Source organism: Pinus tabuliformis, chromosome 2_2 (genome assembly GCF_031772625.1).
Source record: "Pinus tabuliformis cultivar Carrire ecotype Pingquan chromosome 2_2, CPIR1, whole genome shotgun sequence".
Classification (NCBI taxonomy): domain Eukaryota; kingdom Viridiplantae; phylum Streptophyta; class Pinopsida; order Pinales; family Pinaceae; genus Pinus; species Pinus tabuliformis.
The window spans coordinates 332884039-332899420 of NC_142300.1; the positions used below are offsets into that span (position 1 = coordinate 332884039).

Sequence of the window (15382 nt, forward strand, 5' to 3'; positions counted from 1 at the left end):
TTAAGCAATGAAACATGGAAACCATCATGGACTTTCACTGTTGGTAGTAGTGCATGTCTGTAGGCCACTGGTCCAATCCTCTCCAAGATTTCAAAAGGTCTGTAATATCGAGGTTCCAGCTTGGAACATGACCTAATCCTTAAGGAGCTCTTGTTGAGCTTGATGGATAAGTACACATGATCCACAACCTGAAACTCCTTGAATTCTTTATGTTGATTTGCATAACTCTTATTCGTGCCCTGTGTTGCCTTCAAATTTCTTTTAATAACTCGCATCTCATGCTCCATCTTAACCGACATATTTGGTCTAATCAACACTCTGTTCACTAGATCACTCCATCTTATAGGAGTACTACAACTCTGCCCATAGAGAACCTCAAATGGACTCATCTTTAAGGATTCATGATACCCATTATTATAAGAAAACTCCACCAGTGGAAGATACTCCTCGCATTTTCTCTGGTGATCCATGACATACATCATGAACATGTCCTCAAGAATCTGGTTAAACCTCTCTATTTTTCCATTTTTCCGCGGATGATAAGCTATACGGAAGGCTAACTCTTTCCCCAATCCTGCAAACAACTCCATCTAAAACTTGGAAGTGAACTTGGCAACTCTGTCTGATATGATCTTTTTGGGAACACCATGTAACGTCACTATCTTCCTGATGAACATCTGAGCCACTTCACTAGCTAAATTAGTAGACTTCACTACAATGAAGTGAGCCACCTTGCTCAACCTATCAACCACAACCATGATGGAAACATGTTGTCACGAGGTCATAGAAAATCATGTAATGAAGTCCCTGGAAATGACCTACCATTTCCATTCTGGAATTGGAATAGGCTGCAATAAACTAGATGGATTCTTGCATTCCACTTTTACCTACTAATAGTCCAAGCACCTTGCAACAAACTCAGCCACCTCTTTCTTTAAGTTTGGCCAATAATATAACTTCTTAATGACTATCAAAGTATTCTAGTATCCCAGGTGCCTTCAATATGGCTTGACATGAAACTCTCTCAAGATAAGCTTCTTCAACTTGTTGTTATACAACACATAAAACCTGCTCCTGAATTTGACTTAGCCATCTGCTGTGAGGTGATACTCCTCATCCCTATCACCTACACCCTGCTGCTGCAATCTCTGTTTTATTTTTTTATACCTCTCATCATGCTTCCCTTCATGTAAGATTTTCTCCTGCAAATGTGTCCCATAAGAGCTCACAGTTAAAATATGATTCACCTGCACTCTCCTACTAAGAGCATCTACCGCCTGATTCTTCTTGCCCTTGATGTACCTGATATCAAAATCAAACACACTGAGAATATCCAACCATATAGCTTACCTTGCATTTAGATTAGTCAAATAGATACCTCAGTCCATTATGATCAATCATTCGAACAAACCTCCTGCCAAGGAGATAATGGCTCCACATCTTCAATGCATGAATAATAGCTACTAACTCAGGATCATAAGTCATATAGTTCTTCTTGTGCTCATTCAACTTCCTTGAATCCTAGAAAACCACTTCCCCTTCCTGCACCAAGACTCCACTAAGTCCTTCCTTGCAATCATCTATACAAACCACAAACTCCTTATAAGGATCTGCAATCTTCAAAACTAGAGCATTGGTAAGCATATGCTTCAACTGATCAAAACTAGTTGCACTCTTCTCAGTCCATTCAAAATTATTCCCTTTCTTATGCAAATATGTGATAGGATAGAAAATTTTTGAGAAGTTCCTGATGAAGTACCTATAATAACTTGCTAGTCCCATGACTTATCTAACCTCATCCACATTCCTCGAAGATGGCCACTCCCTGATAGTCTTAATCTTTTTCGGGTCCATTGTTATCCCTTCCTTGGAAATAACATGTCCCATATAATTAATCTAAGTTTGAAAGAAACTACACTTGTTGAGATTAGCATACAACTGATTCTCTCTCAACAATCTCAACATTGTTTCTAGGTGCTCTGCATGCTCCTCCTCATTCTTGGAATATACCAATATATCATCAACAAAGACTATCACAAACTTTTCCAAATAAGGGTGCAATACTTCATTCATAAAACAAATGAAGGTGGTTGGAGCATTGGTAAGACCAAAAGGAACCACCACGAACTCATAGTGCCCATATCTGGTACGAAATGCAGTCTTGTATATGTCTTCTTCTTTGATGTGCACCTAATGATATCCTGATCTTAGATCAATCTTCGAAAACATTGTAGCTCCCTTGATCTAATAAAACAAATCATCAATCTGTGGCAAAAGATACATATTCTTGATATTCACCTTGTTCACTTTCTTGTAATCAATGTAAAATCTAAGACCAAGTCACCTTTAGATGTTGGTGTGATTTACTTTCTTGCAACATATATCAGAAAATATCCCTTTACATTCTTGCAAATGTGGATTGGATTGAAGATGTGATTTAGATTACTCGGTGACTTGTAAAAGTATATTTATATCATGAATTGTGACAGTTATTTAGTTTCTACAACTTTCAGACACATACAAGATCGTACTAGAATATGCCTTGCATGATAGTTCAGAAGTTCCCTACAAACCCTAGGTTGATAATTAAATGAACAATTTTTTAGTTGTATATCTAAGCAATTAGAAAAGTAATTAAAAGGCCCATCAAATGATCTGGGTTTGAACAACATCACTTTTTTTCATAGATGGCCATATAGCTCCCCTAGATACTTGAGGAGCATGTCTAGGTTCTTTGGACATATACCTAACATTATTGCTAGCTTCTTGAATTCTATGATGTATTATTGTACACACTGCCCCTATGTCTACCAAAAATATTTCCACTAGATGGATTGGTCCTCTATATAACCAATATGGTAGAATTGAGACTTTATGAAATTTTTGACACCCCCCGACTTAGTTACAAGCGGATCCCCCTCCAACCTCAGGGTTTTTATTTCGCTTTCCCATCGATTAATAGCATGGCCATTTTGTTTCAAATGAGGATTTTTTTCTTCTATTCCTCCTCTATGTGGTTGACACTAAAATAAACCTCTAACTACTGCAACTAGTGATTTAATTTGAAAGTGTTAATAACAACTTAACATTTATTGATGTCAACCTTTTTCTCCATCTTAAATAGGGAATATGAATGGTTCATGACACTCAAACTGGGTTATTCTTTTTTGGGTTCTTTCTTAGATTCCTTCTCTGGTTCTTCCTTCTCCTTCAATTTTCCCTTTGCTCTTAAATATGAATCCAAGGAATCTTTGTCTTATTTGATTCCAAGATTATTTTCCAAAGATTCCATAAGGAGTTTCATATTATGGTTGATATTTGTGACCTTCTCTTCTAGCCTTGTGAATATCTCTTTTGTTGGATCTTCTGGGTTATTAAAACTAGCTTTTTCATCCTTGGATTGGGTTTTTTGACTTTTTTCTTACCAATATGATCCTCTACAATTCCCCACAATATACCCAATGAAACTTGTTGTGATACCAATATGATTTGTAAATTTTTGTTGATGATCCAGTAGATAGTTCACCACAACAAGTCCAATAAAAATATATTGAAATTCAAAATAGAAATTTTGAGATTTATTTTTCCTTAGATTTTCTGGATATATTAGATTATTGTTTTTTGCTTATGAACGTACTATATAAAATGTAGAAAATAGAGAATAAATAAAAAAATCACTCAAAAATGCAATAACATCAAGATATTAGTTGGGAACCCTTTTGGGAGAAAACCTTGCAGCTAGAAGGCGAGGTTGCTCTGATTTTTCTTTCTCTGAATTGAATTGGTGCAAATACAAAGAAGTAAGACTTATGGCTTGTGAACTAGTATAGAACAAAAACCCCTCTATTCTTCTCTCTCTCTATCCACTCTCAGCTACTGTACTCAAGTATGGAACAAAATTCTGTATAATATAATCGAATTCCTTTACCTCCTAGTGGCTAAGTTTTAACATAGCCCTACAACCAACTAGGGGTTGAATTTGACCATTTAACCCTCAATATGAGTTACAATTCAACCCTTCTAGATTCTTCTTCATAGTGCCCACATGGTTAGCCCTTTTTGCATGTGTAATTAGGGTTAATGTGGATTCCTCTCAAATTATGTTGGTCAATCACAATAGGTTAACTTCTAGGTGGCATAACTTTTGCATCTGAACTCCCATTGATGTGATTCTTGCATTGTTGGAAAGGTATTTGAGTGTAGAAAAATGATAGGGGGTGTGAATCTTAAGGAAAAAAGTTTCAATCCTAAAAAATATCATTAAGGCCTCAAACTAGCCTTAGAAGGTTTCTGACACCCAATTCTTCAAATTGGGTTCCACCACTAAAACTACCTTTGTAAGATGATTTTTTTGATTTTTCCACCCCGCAAGCATCAACATTGATGAAAAAAAATTAATGATCCAATTTGGATCATTATCACTATTTTATTGCTTAAATTTATAAACATAACTAAAATTTGGAGACGAAAGAATAAAAAAATGAACACACCATCCACACATATGTCGAGAAACATAAAAACATGAAATTGGAGAAAACTCACTAGAAGGTGATGCCTATGCTTTGTTCTCTTTTCTTCTCTTATGAAATGTGAATACAAAGAAAGTAACACTCACTATGGAGTTGCCTTTGACACTTTGGCCTAAATGGCTATTACAAAATCTACTTCCTCCCATGATATGCTCACAAATCCTACTCTTAAGTGTTTTCTCAAATATGGAACAAGTACAATGCTAAAAGAGTAAACCCTCTCTCCTCGTAGTGTCCTAGTATTTAACAGAGTCTCATAACCATTTAAGATTAGGTTTTTTACGTGCCTCAACCCTTAATTAATGTTAGGGTTTTAGACATTCTAGAATCTTCTTAAAAATGCACATGTGACTATCTATACATGAATAATAGGGGTTGACATGGGAATCAACTCAATCATGGTGTTCAACAAGGTAGGTCAATTTACGGTAGACATAACGCCCACATACAAACTCTAATTGAGGTGTTTTTTACACTGTTGGAAAAAGATCAATGTGTAGAACAGTGTAAAGGGCACAAGGGCTTCACTCAATGAACCTCTGACATATCTTGTGCGTTCACGACATACTAAACAATACTCTTAATTTGACTACATATTGGAAAATACTTATAAAAATCAAATTATTTAACCCCCTAACAATACAAATCCAATACACATTCCCAATTTAAAAATCCCCTACTTTCACTAGATATTGTAAGTATCCATTTTTTCATTAACATCTTTTATACCCCTTTATATTTTTCATTAACTTTGAACTCCATTTTTTATACCTACCAATATAAAAACCCTTTACCCCCTATTATATGTTCAATATATTATGTCATTGTTTCCTCAATATATATCCCTTAATATGAATGCTCGTGGTATGGTATTGCTTCATAGTGCAGGCCTCGTGGTAAAAGGTTGAGAGGTATGCTGACAAACTTCTGACCTCAAAAGTTGATGTTTGATATATCAAAATGGATCTAAAGGGTTCCAAATCCCAAATCTCTAAACCAACACCTACCTCGAAAAAGGGCCCTATAAGCCAATGCCTCCAATTTTTCTATCTATAATCCTTTTTTATTCTGTGATGAAGATAAGCCCTTGAAATTTTTATTTTTTATTTGAGAGTCTTTAATGTCATTAAATTTTTGTATTGTGAACCATTAAACACCAAACTCAATGTCTTCTAAAAAAATTCTATACAAAAAGAGTTTTGAATGTTGTCCATTATGCTAGAGATTCATAAAACTTTTTAATGTAGCAATTCTAATACCTTAAAAAAAATATGTTTTAAAGTTTTATTGAAGTTGCCTAATTTATTTTCCTTTTAACCGAACACAATATGATATAGAACAAGGTCGCATAGCTAACGTTCACTGCCACTTAGTTTAATAAAATATTTTAATGTCATGATGTGTTGTGTGTATTCCAAACAATAATAAAATTATAAAATGAGTTATATGAATATTTGTTTAACATTTTTTTATTAATTTTTTTAACATAATTAAACATTTTTTGGTATATAATTGACATTGAAGAGAATGATAACAAGTTAATAATTATTTATTTAATATTGAATGATGACATGACTCACCCGCATGGCGTAGTGGTAAGACTTTATGCTAGTGTAAAGGAGGTCGCGCGTTCAATTCTTGCCAACGCCAAAACTTTTTGCCCGGATGCGGGTGACACCAGGCATGAAGTGTTAAAGCCACTTGGCACGGTCGATAGGACACGCGACGGACAGAGAGCATTAAGGCTCCTCGCCGCCACCTCCCATCAACCTGCAAGGCAGCATTCGAGCCTTAATGAAGGCGCAGGGTTCACAGCGAAGGCGGATGGCCGCATTCAATGCGGGGACATTCCGACGGAATGCAGAGGTCGTTAAATTTGCAGAGTTGGCCGGGGATGAAACCCACAGTGATGGTGCTCCTGCTCTGTGTCCTGAAAATTCTGGAGTTTTGGTGGAATTGGGGGAGACTGGTCGACTCCTGGTCCTCCCTGGTTCATGCCTACAGTCTTTTGTTTGCCATAGTGAGACGAATTGGGAGGAAGCTTGGTTGGAGGAAGTGGAGCTTGGGAAAATGGTGCGTGATAGAATGCCATGCCGTCGGGGCAGAGGCTCAGGGAGAGCCAGATCCGCTCGCGGGCCTGCAACTAACCAACACCACCATTGTTGTTGCATTTACTGCCACCGACGAGAAGGAGCACCTCAGGTGCAGGCAAGGCAAGTCACGGAGGTCGGAGGGTCCAACAATGGAGAGCAAACTCTACCAGCATTCGGCTCTGTCATCTTCTCGCTGTGCAATCCCAGAGAAAATCTGGGCATCAATGCGCACATTTCAGTCTTGTTTACCAGAATTCCGGAGGACCTGGAAGAAGGCTTGCCTCAACCTTCTGCAATGGAGCACCCCGCGGTCAATAAAGAGCGACTCCACTCGGAAAATCTGCCTCAGGCTCTGGAGGCAGAGTGCAGGCTCGTGGACAAAGGCAAAAGGCCAGTGGGGGAGGCCTCTAGCTCGAGGGAGGCAGAATTGCAGAAGAACGAACCTGTACTGCCGGCTTTCTTGGACGGTCTGCCGGAAGGACAAGGCTGGGCGTGGATACGGGAAGCTAACCCAGGGGAGTGCGAGCCCGAGGATGACGAGACAGAGGGCTAAGCCCAGATGGCTCTCATGCATGAAGACTGGACGCGTGTTGGGCTCGTGGTTGGTTCTCTCTCCTGCTGTCTTTAGTGATTCTAGTATGTTTTTTCTGTTCAATGTCGGTCATTCTCGGTCATATAAATCGTCTGCTGTTTCTGTGTCACTCTTCCGTCATGGAATTGAGTTTTGTCTGGCCTGGGCTATATCCACAAGCTCTGGTCAATCTCTGCCCCTGCGAGGGCTTTACAGAGATGGTTTTTTGTCTTTCTGCTGAAGGTTTTGGGATCAATTCAGGTATCTTCAGAGGGGTTTCTCAGAAATGTAATGGGTTGGGGGACTTTGCTACAGCTGCCATTAGGCAGCATGATACACTGCATGTAATTTTCCGTTGTACATATTAATACATAGTAGATAATGTTGCTTAGAAAAAAAAAATGATGACAATTTTTTTTATAATGTTCATATTATAGTACACATGTCATGTCATTATAGTATAGATTGATAGAATGACAGTGGTATAAATTGTACACATGCTATTTCTACATATATTTTTTTTGAGATTTGTATTTTTAAAATTATTTCTTTGTAAATTAAAAAATAAAACACATAAAAATTATTTATTCAATACTTTACAAACCATTTGTGTTTATTGTACATAGTAATTAATATATAATGTTATTTTCCAAATTACTTATAATTATTGTACATAGTAATTAGTGATAGAGTACATAGTGATTAATAATAAAGTACACAAAAGTCAATTCTTGCATCATTACATAATAAGATGGGAGACATTTCCACCAATGATATTTGAGATAAATAGAAATAAATTTTATTTAAAAATAATAAATTTAATTTCATAATGTTAAATTTTGGATAGATTTTAAATTTTTTTAATAAAAAAAAAACTGATAACAAATCACTAAAAAAACTAAATACTTTAATGATTAATAAATGTAAACAAATTAAATAATAAAAAATATTATTATGATAATAGAATATTTTTAATTATCAAAATTTTTAAATGACGAAATCTGTCGCATTAAATATTTTCAGTTATCGAAACTATATTCAAAATTCTTGCATGACCAAATCTCTCTATATATATATTAATAACACCCACGATGGATCCGGTGGCAGCTGCTATGGAAACAGCGAGGCAGACTACACTCAATATTTGCATAGCAACCCACCTAGAAGACCACCGCCGTATCTTATTCTGTGCTATGTACATCGCCAATGGAAAGTATACTGTCAATGGCCAAAACGCCAGTGCGCCCAGAAGCCCCACAACATTGTTAAAGAATGGGAGCAGCATGGAAATTAATGTGGTGCTCACAACAAAGCTTTCAATAAATGCAAACAATGGTTGGCAGTAAACCTACAAAGGCAAATAGTACAATATGTCCATATTTGACATGATAAACACTGATTCAAGTTTAGCAGATGCCGGGAAGCTTCAAATTATAACTTATGTGCCGGGAAGCTTCAAATTCTGGAGCTAGCAATTTCAAATTCATTGGCCAAAAACATTAAAATTATTGTTGGGATTGCTACCTTAAATAATTTGATGTTTTGGCTACTGGTTAAGATGGATTTGCTGAAAGTCTTAGGGCAACTTAAATGATAAACATTGTGAAAATGAAATATTATGTACTAAAAAATTCTAGGTTAAATCCCATAGTATGTAGAAGGGGCATAGCCAGGCATCCATGGAGTTACAGTATTAGTGGTACCCAGTTAGTAATATTCTAGAATATCCATGGAAAAACATTAAATTAAATTAAGCTGAGATGGGATAAATTAGGTGTCACATCATGTGAGTACGAAACTGATTCAATTACCAAATAACGGTGAAGTGGATTAAGCTACTGCTAATGCTTATACTTACTTCACCGACCCGGTGGATGACAATGGCAGCGTTGGCAATGTCAATCAACCAAAAGAGATTGTAAAAGCCAAATCCTGTCAACAAGTTGCCCGGTGCGTTGTGCCCAAAAGCTGCGTAGCCCATACATCCACACAGCATGTAGAACACCGTTGTGGTCACCACGCCCACTAGGGTTGCTTTCTTCATCGTCTTGCTCGCTGCTGCAGGCGATTTTATTGTGTCCTGCGCGTCATTTCAATTGAGTTAGCAACTCACATTTGTTGCCATGAAGCCACGGATATAAATTTACAGGGGCTATGGTGATATTACATAAGTAAACAGTACCTGAATTTCTATGAGAATCATGGAATAGGAGTAAGCAAATGCAATGTTCCATGTTGTGTCAGCTTTAGTTACTGTACCAATGGCGGCTCCCGTGAGGCTCCCCCTAAAGTGTCCCACCTCTGAAACACATCCAGAGTCACTTATTGCAAGGAAGATCAGAAAATTATGACATCCCATGAGATTTGAAATGTGTTGCGAACATCACAGTGGAAAGCAGTGATGAGTGAGTGGGTGAAAGTTAAAATGAAGAGTATAATTATCAATTGACGGACAGACCTGCTACTTTGGCGATACCGAGGCCAAGTCCGATGGTAGAATAGGTGAATGACATGACTGCAGCAAGTATAGAGAGCCACCATATTTGGTCGAAGTCGGGTATCTGAGAAAGTAGAATCTATACTACTCCAAAGGCTATCATATATTGATTACTGGACACATGGCATGGGTCGTCATGTCCATTAGCGCTGAAGCAATTGGACCTCTGAATTGCGCTGTGACATAAAATTCAGAAACAAATAAGTCAAAACTTATATGATTGGTGAACACAATTATTGGAAAATTTGTAATCCACCCAGACTGCAACTAACTCACTCACGTCATACTGATGGATGCAGCTATTGTATATCCAATTGCAGTTCCCAATAGGTTAGCATACTGAGCGAAACCGCATATCCAGGCCCGGAAGCCATCTGATCAGAAACAGTAGGGGAACAAATCAGAATTCAAAGTATATAAAGAGGCATATTCAACACCAAATTTCATAAGAGTTTTTTTTTTTCATTTGCTTCATTGTAACAATTTAGTACTGTATGTGCTTTTTTTTTTTTTTTAATGTCTATGAACAACATAATTGAAAAAAAAAATTATGTGGTTCACTGTAATAATCTAGCATTAGCTATGTTAATGTCCATGAACAACATGTACTTTAGAAATTAAAATAGATAATGGCATTAGAAATTAAAATAGAAATTAAACTTTTATTTACAGGAGGGAGTAATCATACCTAGATTGGCTCTCACGGCATCAATATAAGTATAATTTCGTTTTCCCATGACTGGATCCGGAGACCTGTAGTAGTCCCAAAGCAGGCAGGACGTATAATATGTGACAAAGGAGAAGGCAAGCATGGCTACGGGTCCGGCAATCCATCCTAATTGAGCTGTTGCCCATGCCAATGACAGCACTCCAGACCCTGTGATAATATGCGCACTAGCTGCCCATATTGTGCCTGCATTAAATGCAACACTACATCACAAGTTGAATCATAAATATATATAATATACTGCAAAGACCTTGCAGTTGGTAACAAATATTATTTTATAGATGATGAATGACCCGTGATAGAGTTTTGTCTCAATGTTTCGGACTGTCAAGTGAGTTCATCATCAAGGGATGCGTCAATAAATATTCACCAGATTTTAATGATTTATCCAAGAGTTCTATTTTAAATATATATAGATTTAAAAAAAAAAGATATATGAAATTTGATCTGCCTTTATCTTATTAATTTTTCTTTTATTATTATTATTATTTAATCAATTTATTAATTTGTTTATTTAATTAGTTAATTAAAAAGTTAAAGGGATAAATTAATTAATTAATTTTATTATTTACTGAATTAATTATTATGTTTATTAATTTTATATAAAATTAATTATTTAAATAATTTGTTTAGTTAATTCATTAATTTATTTAGATGATTAATTAATTTATCTGATTAATAAGTTAAAAGAATAGATTAATTAATTAATTTTATTATTTATTAATATGTTTATTAATTTGATTAATTAATTTATTAATTAATGAGGTAAAGGGATAAATTAATTGATAAATTTTTATTATTTATTGATTTAATTATTATTATTATTATTATTTATTGTGTAAAATTAATTTTTAATTAATTTGCTTAAAAGATTCATTGATTTATTTGATTAATTAATTAAAAGAATTAATTAATTTTATTATATTATTTATTAATGTGTTTATTAATTTAATTTCATGTATTTATTTGTTTGATTAATTATTTATATATTTTATTTGATTATTTTATTTTATTGATTAATTAATTATTATTTAACAAATTAATCAATTAATAACTTAATTAATTAATTAATAACCTAAGAATGAGTTATTTATTGATTTCTTAGGATTTCAAGTAAAAGTTTCCACGTGTTGCTTAATTTTAATCCATCGTCCCGGTTCAAGTTATTTTTCCTTTTTTCTATTTCAATGGCTTCTTTGATTTTCCTATTAAGATAGTGGTCTTCTCTTCTAACCAGTTTGACTTCTTCCATGCAGATGTAATGAGAGGAAGAATGAACATGTTCTGCTAAGGTTGATTTTGAGGTCCTTTCTCTTCTTAAGTCAGCGGTGTGTTATTTAATTCTAATATTAAGAGACCTACCTGTTTCACCTATGTATTCCTTACCGCATGAGAAAGGAATCACATAAACACCTTTTTGAAGGTTAGAGTTTATGGGATCCTTGACTGAGTTGAATAATTGTCTAATGGTGTTAATAGGGGTGAAGGCTACATTAATGTTATGTTTATTAAAAAATTTAGTAATTTTATCAGTGGTGCCTTTTATGTATGGAAGTGAGACCTTAGGAGTTGATAAATTTTGGTCTTTGATATCCTTGTTATTCTTGTTTAGGGATAGGTGCATGGCTTTCTTGATGGTATTTCTATTATAGCCATTTAGTTCAAACACTTTGTGAAGATGGTTGAGCTCATCATTTAAATAGTCAGGATCAGATATTCTGGCCGCCCTAGTGGTTAAGGTTCTAATGATGCCAATCTTCTGCTTAGGGTGGCGATGGGAATTTGCATGTAGATTTCATTTTGTATGGGTTTTCTTTCTATAGACTTGGAAACCAAGGGACCCATCTCTTTTAGTTAGAAGGATATCAAGAAAGGGAAGCTGGTTGTTATTTTAGTTAGAAGGATATCTGAGAGGTATGTTAGGTTTATGGACTTTAGGAGCCCCATAAATTCTAGGAATAATGGAACTATTAGGAATGATTTTCTTTTTTGTCATATCATCAAGTGATGATTCTTTGATTCTCTTAATTACTTCCCGCATGATTTTCTCACTGGGATCTTTATCAACCATATAAAATTCACTATTGAAATTGAAAATAACAACTAGCTTCCCTTTCTTGATATCCTTCTAACTAAAAGAGATGGGTCCCTTGGTTTCCAAGTCTATAGAAAGAAAACCCATACAGAACGATATCTACATGCAAATTCCCATCACCACCCTAAGCAGAAGATTGGCATCATTAGAACCTTAACCACTAGGGCGGCCAAAATATCTGATCCTGACCATTTAAATGATGAGCTCAACCATCTTCACAAAGTGTTTGAACTAAATGGCTATAATAGAAATACCATCAAGAAAGCCATGCACCTATCCCTAAACAAGAATAACAAGGATATCAAAGACCAAAATTTATCAACTCCTAAGGTCTCACTTCCATACATAAAAGGCACCACTGATAAAATTACTAAAATTCTTAATAAACATAACATTAATGTAGCCTTCACCCCTGTTAACACCATTAGACAATTATTCAACTCAGTCAAGGATCCCATAAACCCTAACCTTCAAAAAGGTGTTTATGTGATTCCTTGCTCATGCGGTAAGGAATACATAGGTGAAACAGGTAGGTCTCTTAATATTAGAATTAAAGAACACACTGTTGACTTAAGAAGAGAAAGGACCTCAAAATCAGCCTTAGCAGAACATGTTCATTCTTCCTCTCATTACATCTGCATGGAAGAAGTCAAACTGGTTAGAAGAGAAGACCACTATCTTAAAAGGAAAATCAAAGAAGCCATTGAAATAGAAAAAAGGAAGAATAACTTGAACCAGGACGATGGATTAAAACTAAGCAACACGTGGAAACCTTTACTTGAAATCCTAAAAAATCAATAAATAACTCATTATTAGGTTATTAATTAATTAATTAAGTTATTAATTGATTAATTTGTTAAATAACAATTAATTAATTAAATTAATTAATCAATAAAATAAAATAATCAAATAAAATATATAAATAATTAATCAAAGAAATAAATACATGAAATTAAATTAATAAACACATTAATAAATAATATAATAAAATTAATTAATTCTTTTAATTAATTAATCAAACAAATTAGTTAATTAATCAAACAAATCAATGAATCTTTTAAGCAAATTAATTAAAAATTAATTTTACATAATAAATAATAATAATAATAATCATAATTAAATCAATAAATAATAAAAATTTATCAATTCATTTATCCCTTTACCTCATTAATTAATTAATTAATCAAATTAATAATTAATAAACATATTAATAAATAATAAATAATAAAATTAATTAATTAATCTATTCTTTTAACTAATTAATTAGATCAATTAATTAATCATCTAAACAAATTAATGAATTAACTAAACCAATTATTTAAATAATTAATTTTATATAAAATTAATAAACATAATAATTAATTCAATAGATAATAAAATTAATTAATTAATTTATCCCTTTAACTTTTTAATTAACTAATTAAATAAACAAATTAATAAATTAATAAAATAATAATAATAATAAATGAAAAATTAGTAAGATAATGGCCGACCAAATTTCATATATCTTTTCTTTAAAAACCTATATATACCCTAAATAGAACTCTTGGATAAATCATTAAAATCTGGTGAATATCTATTGACGCATCCCCTGATGATGGGCTCACTTGGTAGTCCAAAACGTTGGGTTCACAAAAATCTATCACGGGTCATTCCTCATCTAGAAAACAATCCTCACCTATATGGATTCATTATTTAACAACAAATATTATGCAGAATAATACCTTTGCGTTTCATGCGGCCATCATCGTCAAAGTCGTTGCAGTGATCTGAAGCTTTTCCATTCTCTAGCTGATCAGGATCTATCGAAACATCTGCGATATTGCCTTGCAATTCTAATTGCAGGTGGAAACATGGAGCATCACTCTAAGCCATCGTAAGAAGCCTCTCCACCCTCAATAATAATATTTAATAGTGTTTAGAAAAATAAAGGAGCAAGAAAATCTCAGTTCTGAAAATCTCCCAAATGTTGTTCTTGGGAGCTCATAGAAAGCAAGAGCAAAGCAAAGGACAAGTGGAACTCTTTACTTAAGACGAGCGCAGGACACAGAGATTTATAGGTGTATTCCAGTAGAAATATGTTAATTAGGCAAAGACAGCCAAAGTTTGGCCGGAGAATTGACAGTCACCATACACACGTACATTCATTCTGGTTGGTGACTTATCACTGACCAGTCACTGTCACGACTCCATAAAAGGACATAAAATACTCTCGTTTGTTTGTGTAACTTACATCAATTCCATAAATGTATACTCTTCTAGCCATCAGAATGAGTTACCCCACTCATCTTCCTCTGTCTTAAAACCTAGAAGGAAATGAGAAGCCCTACCTTTCATTGGGTAATGGCGTTAATATTAGAAAGATTGGAAGGCTCTCTTCTCATGCCTTGATGGAAAAGTTTCACTATATATCTCTCTCAAAGAACCAAATTCATAAACGGTTCTCTATCCACTGGAAACCTTTACTGGGATATTTCCCCACCTTTAGCGTCCTCATAAGAAACTGGATTCACTTCCACTTCTTATATGAGGAAGATATTCTAACCATCTTACCTCATTCCTGGGTTATTAGCAGAGGCTTTTTATGGTTACAGAGATGGCAGTTAGGCTTCAACCCTCTTACAACCAAGATGAATGCTCATTACCTATGGGTTAAACTAGTTGGCTTCCCTTTGGAGTTATGGACAAAGCCTATCATTATGAAGGTGGAAAACATCATAGGGAGGTTTTTTTTCATTGAAGAGATGTCCCTGATAGCCTTTGACAAACTTATCCAATGGGTTTTAGTCTAGATGGACCTTCATAAAAGCTTACCTGCTAAAATGGAAATAATTTTGGGTGATGTCTCATTCACTTAGAAGCTATATTAT

At 34.5% G+C, this 15382-nt stretch overlaps 1 pseudogene; it reads right to left on the reverse strand.

The window, feature by feature from the left end:
- Nucleotides 1–590: 590 nt before the first annotated feature.
- Nucleotides 591–14387, reverse strand: LOC149192635 (amino acid permease 3-like; annotated as a pseudogene).
- Between the last annotated feature and the right edge of the window lie 995 nt (nt 14388–15382).